Here is a 6,991-nt window from a genome sequence, read left to right as displayed (position 1 = left end):
TAACCAATTTTCTCCCTGAATGTGTCAAAAATTGGAAACTTTACCCTGAAAGGGAATCAAGGTTAACCTGGGGCCTTTCCTACCCTCTTTTGGTTATTCTTTATCTCCCTGGCTGCAGAGGAAAGGACCTGAGAACTCCCTTTCACAAACTCTCATTTTTCCTCTTGTTCGAGGACTTCTGTACCAGTCCTGCCTTGTTTCATCTGTGTTTTCATCACCACATCAAACTAAGCTCTTCAAAATACCTTCTTTTCCCCCATGTTTTTGTTCAAATAAGGGTATGACACAGTGACATTATTTGGCATCTAACTATATCTGAAGAGAGAAAAGTAATAATCCATCTGCCTCTGTGGTGAATATTCTTTCTGTGTTGTTTTCAATGAATACTAATCTGTCTTTTATTGATCATTAAGAAATCATAGCGAAGCTGTTCAAAACAGCTGCAGAAAAAATTAAAGATTTTTAAAGCAAGGTTATTGATTGCACTTGCTTGTGCCCCAGAAACCCTCTTGACCAATGTTCAGGGAATTGAGTTTGGAGAAACACAGTTGTCATCCATGAACTAGAGAACCACCAGCTACATAGAGCAGTGCAAAGACAAGCAGTGATTCCAGCTTGTCCAAACATAGGTTGCAGATACTCATAAAGAATTACTATGCACAAGTACATCCTTGAGGTGGTGTAGCTGCTCAGTGATTTGCATGATGACAGTTTATGATATTCAAATGTTCCTAACATGACCAGTTGGAGTAATTGCTAATGTTTCTTGTCATATTCTCAAGGTTCTGTACCTGAAGTCTGCAACTCCTCCTACCATGAGTAGATTGCAATAAAGAGGCACGTGCAGAACTCTGTAGCTAGAGTATTATTCAGCAGGAAATATTACACGATAACTCCAGCCACAAGTCTTGAGTTTGCTGAGGATGAATTGGGGCTGTTGTCAAACTTTACTGTACTTTAACTGCTTTCTGCTTTCCAGAGCCCCTGCGAAGCATCAGTACAGCCCTCAAACGACTATAATTTGCAAATGTGGTTGGCAAAGGAATGAGCATATTTCTATGATGTGTTAAATTTAGTACAGCTTTTAACCTTTTTTTTCCTCCCTCAAGTACAAGAAAAGAAATACTTAACATGCAAAAATATCTAGTTTGTATAACCTCAGAACTTTTTTTTCTTGTTGACTGATTCTGCTGGGTTGTTCCAAGCGCAAAGCTCGAGGATTCTTGTCCTTTTAAACATGGCATTGTATAAGAGCTTCTCACCTCTTCTTTGTCATTAGCCCTCCAGAATTTTTGGGAACACATGTAAGAACTTAGCCACTTGCTGGCTTTCTGGCCATGAGCCTCCATGGCTCTGGGACAGGAGGGCTGTGGGCACTGAGCGATGTCACGGGTGGTGGGCAGTGAGTGCAGCAAGGAGACGGTGGGCTGGGAAGCTGAGGATGGACAGTGCAACTCGGGCATTGAGTCACTGCACTTGCTGCTAGGCTGCAGGGAGACCCCCACTGCAGCTGAAAGCACAGTCAAGAGCACCATCACCACTGCCGAGGATCTGCTCAACTCCAGCTACAGCTCTAGTGCCCTTCCCAAAGCTTTGCCATTATCCACTGTGTCCCAGCTGTGGCACTCTCCTGCATTGCTCAGCTGTCCAGGGAGTTGCTGGAGATCCAAAATGATCTTCTCCAGACCCTGCTACACCTCGTTGTGTAACTGGAGCAGCCCAGTGTGACTGAGGCACTGATATGCAAGGGAATCAACCTTAGGCTGCAGGACAGTAATGGAAACACCTTGCTGCACCTGCCTTGTGAGCAGCTGCACCTGCAGTGTGCTCCGCAACTGCTGCAGGGCACAGCCCTGATGGAAGGCACAGACCAGCCCCATGGGCACCACGAGGACCTGTGGCTCCAGACCTGTCAAGGCTTGGCCTATTGACACATCAGCAGCTTGAAGAGGAACATCCCAATGATGTCTCTGCTGCTGCAGATTGGCACCAACGTCACTGTTCAGGCAAGCACAAGCAGGAAGACCCTTTGTGCCTGGCCATGGAGTGTCACAACTGCCGGGCTGTGCAGTTCCTGCTGCACAAGGGGGCTTATGCGGATGCCCAGATGTACAATGGGTGCACCCAGCTCCACCTGCCTGTGGGCCACAAGGATGCTGCCATCACAACCCTCCTCTCACACTCTGGGGCTGACACCCTGCTGAGAAACGTGGAGAATGAAACAGCCCAGGACTTGGCTGATGGTAACGACTATGTCCTTGCCTTGCTGCCCTTCGATGACCTGAAGATGTCAGGAAAGCCTGTTGTGTGCTCTGAATAAGTAGCTGGACTACTGTGGCCCGTCAGGCTGCCTCCTCGCTCTGCCCTGCTGCCCACTGGGACTTTGCATGCCTCCAGTTCAGTGGCAGCAGAGCCACTTTGGCAGACTTATCCCCCTCCTTCTCCTCTTTGGAAAAGCTTTATTGGCCTTGAGCTGCCTTCCCAGAGGGAAGAAGGTAGAACTATGAGCACTACACACAGGAGGCTTTCTTTTAGCATCTGTGTCCAACAGCAGGACTGACTTTTCACACCCTGCCATGGGTCTGACTTTTCACACCCTGCCATGGGTCTGACTTGTAAGGGGTTTGCAATTTACACAGAGGAGCAGGAGAGGAATCCTTTTCACACTGTACAGTGGACGAAGAATCCTCTGATACCTCTAAACACTATCAGAATAAGTGTGGAGTGAGAAGAGTTAAAGCTCCCTCTAATAAGTGTTAAAATAAGCTATTAAAATCTGCGGGGTTAACTATTTCTTTTGTTTTGCCCCTGATTTTTTTTTCCACACACCTCCTACAAACAGAAATAATGTCACAAGCACCTATCTTCTTAAGATGTACATTCATCCCCATCCTTGTACAATTCTGAGATTTCAGATTTGTATCTGACAGGATAAAACCTATATTTTTTAAATAATTTCATTATAACTTTTCTACAACATATCTTCTCCCTTTTCCTTCCAATGAGGGTGAGTGTTTAACTTATCAGAATATGACTAAGGATACTTTGAAAAAATAAAACCCTATCAGATACATTACAGTGATATGGAGCTGTTTGGGATAATTTTCCAGTATGTCTCAAGCTGGTTTTCTGTCAGAGGAATCCAGATTGTAGGAAAGCTTCAGCCAAGTACTTAGGCAAAAGTAGTTTGCACCTAAAACTGCTAGACAACAGAAGCCAAAGTGTGAAGGAGATGTTGAAAATCACCATGTGGGAATAAGCAGAAAGTATGGCTTTGAATCTGAAACCCCCATCCCTTGGCTAAGGAAAAGGAGCCTAGGAGTATTTGAAGTGTTCTGAAATTGCTAACAGAACTAAACAGCCAGGACTTGGTTTCTGTTGTATGGAATGTGTAGTGGTCATTCAACAATGTGAACAACAAAAAAAAATCCAATCCACTTAATGGAAAGGATGTTTTTACACTTATGCATCAAACTTCGAATCATTTCAGGTTAATATTCAAAATAAACGTTTTTGATTCTGTACATTTTTTGGTCTCTACAAAAGGTGATATAAGACTATAAGACTGCAGAATTCTGAGGTGTACGCACACATATGCATGCATGCACTTTCATCCAGCAAGCCAGAATATTCAACTTACTTCACTGTTTTATTTATTCACTGTAGTGTGTGTAGTTTAGTGTAGTCTAGAAAGAAGAAATAGGATCACTAGATCTGTTGATCATGCAGTGAAACACATGCTTTTATACTTCAAGTCTGTAGTCCCCTGTGTTCCTTTTCCACTCATGTACTGTGAAGAAGAGTAGCCTACAAATAAGATAGTAACTTTTTACTTCCTGTGTATTTTTTCTTCCAGAAAGATATTAACTCCTGTGCAATTGCTTCAAATAGACAAATAGTACCAAGTAGGACACTTCACTAACACTAGTATCCTTCTTTTAGTACTTTTACAAAAATGTCCTAAACCACTCTTTTGGTAAAAAATGTTTTTCCAATGTCCAATCTAAGCCTCCCCCAGTACAACTTGAGGCCACTTCCTCAGATGAAATTCCTCTTCAAGAATATATGCTTCTCCAGCATTTCCAAAACAGCTTTTATATCAGGAACCATGACTATTTATTAGACACAAGATTTGATGTTACATGTTGAACTTAAGCACTATTTAGAAAGGCTCTTAAATCAGCAGTGCTAGATGGAAGGACATGAGACATTTTTGGCAGGATCTAGTACGTGTAGGTTTTTTCATTTTTTTAAGAAAAGAAATGCAAAGGAGATGTTTCTCTCAGTAAGCATCCTGTAAGCCAAAAGATAATGTGCCGAGATATTCCCATTCAAGTTAAAATGCAATGCCTTAGATTCACAAGATAAACTACTTTGCATATTCAGCTGTTAGAACTGTAAGCAAACTAATTGGAAGAAACGGTAATTCAATTTACATTAGTGTTCCTCATGGAACAGAGGCATGACCGTCTGTTTTGTAGAAGAGGATGAAATTATGGGTTCCGTGGATGCCTGCTCAGTTATCTGTATGCTTTATTTATCAAACAAGCATGCAACATATTTTTATGGCAAGCATATACTCATGATGTGTAAGTAGGAAGACAGGATCTGCTGAGTAGTCACTGAACAGAAATTAGGTTGTTCAGTATTTGCATGCCATTGACTTTTGGGTCAGCCACTTCACTAACTTCCCTTATCACAAAGATGAATATCGTGATCATGTCCATCAACAAAATCCAGCATTTTAAGGAATATCTGCTGTGCCTAAATGCTAAGTCCCCAGCAGCTGTACTCAGAAGTTTGAAAATATATTTCAATTTTTTGTATTTTATTTATCTAACTACTTATATGTCTCTCTCTCAATTTGTTTCTCAAAAAAATTTATTAGCAGTGGCATAACTAGGGAATGTCATGGTTATTCTCCCTGCAACAGCCACTCATCCTGATTCTTGATCTGGTCTTCAAACTACAGGCAAAGTTTGTTATTAATATTTTTGATATAAAATTCAAGCTGTTTGGTTTCGTTACTTGTGACACATAGGTCATATATAACTATCTTATTTCCCCTCTACCTGACCAGATTACTACTAGGTCAATTATATGATCAGGCACTAAAGGAAAAGTTTTAAACCCTAAAATAAATCAACATCACGGAAGCAAATGGAACATATGTCAATGTCAGGATTTTCAGCAATTATTTCACCCATGGATACTTCTCAAATAAACATTTTAAACAAAATTTGTTAGAATGAAATTAGGGGTTACAGTATGAAAATGTGTACTAGGAAAAAGGCCAAACAATGTAATACAGTTGTTCTTTCTGGCTTCAGAAATGATTTTACAATGAACAACTACTTTTTCTACTACTCATACGACATAGTATATAAACTACATATATCATTATTCAAAACCAAAAGTAAAAATAACGGTGTCATAGTGAACCTCATGACACAAATTTTTGATCAGGTGTTTTGAGGAGGAAAGACAGCTTGGCTGGTCCTCTGTAAGTCCTTCTGTGGGAAGGGTAAAAGATTGCTGGAGGCCTAGGTTCCCTGTGTTTGCTGCAAGGATAGAAGAGACAGCAGAAGTTGATCTTCTGTTTCTGCAGTTGTACCATGAAGCTTGTATGTTGGACAAGGTAACCCATCTTTTTCTCCCAGTGAAGAAAACTCAACTCAAGGGGGTAGGCTGACCTGGAGATTTGAAAGCCCTGTGGTCAGACTTTGTTGTTATCTTTGATTGTTACAGTGGATGAAGGGATGAAGACAAACCTGTGCAACAACAAAGGCTACTTTATCCAATGGAAAGGTACGTTTGCTATGTGAGGGTCTTCTGGATTTGTCTCATCTTCTCCTTACTTTGACCATTTGACTTACTAATATGCCCAAAGCACGTAATTTGTGCGTCAAAGAAGGGATATAGTTTGGGTGTATGTTTTAGTCCAGGAGCTGTAACATGAGTTCTTACCAATGGCAATTTGCAGTTGACAGATTATGAGTAATACTGCTATAGTGGATTCAAACTGACTGCAACTCTTGAAGGAGCGCTGAAATTTTCCTTCCAGCAAATATCAATATTTTGCTAAGAAATACCCTGCTTGCTAGCTGGTCATGCATGGGACAGATTGGGAGCTGGCAGTCACTGATGTTCAGAATTCAGTAAGCAGGTTTGAGGAGAAAAAGCCTCATGACAGGCTCTGCTTTTCATATTTTTCTTTCCTTTCTTCTGAGAGTGAAATTTCAACATAACGAGTATACTGGTGATTTGGTAAAAAAACAGCATCCATTAGCATCCACTGTTTTCCTGAGGATAACGTCTTCCAGGCAGTCTTCTTTTTACAGACTTTCAGTTGGTTTTATGCTCCAGAAAATAGGTGGAGTTAGACAAGCGAGACTGGTGTCATATTAGAATGCAGCTATTTTTACAGGCAACAAACTGTCACCTCAACTGTGTAAAACCCTGTGGCAAGTCTTTGGGTTCAACTTTATAAGCAGGGAAGTGTCAAAATTTACAGCTTCTGGGGCAGTACTGGAAAGTCAAACTTGCCTCCTTTTCTTTAGTAGAGCTAAATTCATAAGCATTTAGCACATCTTGGTTCTGTACAAGGTTCAGCTTACTTCCCTCCTTCTGCCATATCATGCCACTGAAAGGATTTGCATTTTGAGCCTACTGTATACTTTCCATAATCACCACAATTACTTGTGACTTCTGCCTTCCTTGTGCTGTGAATTCACTGCTTGATTTGTAATATCAAACATCCAGATTTATTTGTGTTTTCATCCTAATTTTCAGTCAGCCACAACACCAGACCCTAATTCTACTAAATTTGTCTGTATGCTCTGTTAAACCTGTGCCTGAACTTGCTTTTAACATAATAAATTCACTGACCTTTGCCTCCTGTAGTCACAAGATTGTAGCACTGCTGCCACCAGAGGATATGGAACTGAAGAATTTAAGGGTTAGGCAGCCTGGGAAGAAAGATTTCCACTGT

At 41.1% G+C, this 6,991-nt stretch overlaps 1 pseudogene; it reads left to right on the top strand.

The window, feature by feature from the left end:
• Positions 1–1,337: 1,337 nt before the first annotated feature.
• LOC138722669 (NF-kappa-B inhibitor epsilon pseudogene) lies at positions 1,338–2,329 on the top strand (annotated as a pseudogene).
• Positions 2,330–6,991: the final 4,662 nt, after the last annotated feature.

The sequence above is a fragment of the Phaenicophaeus curvirostris genome, chromosome 7 (genome assembly GCF_032191515.1).
Source record: "Phaenicophaeus curvirostris isolate KB17595 chromosome 7, BPBGC_Pcur_1.0, whole genome shotgun sequence".
NCBI lineage: Eukaryota > Metazoa > Chordata > Aves > Cuculiformes > Cuculidae > Phaenicophaeus > Phaenicophaeus curvirostris.
This window is presented reverse-complemented; position numbering and strand designations above follow the sequence as displayed.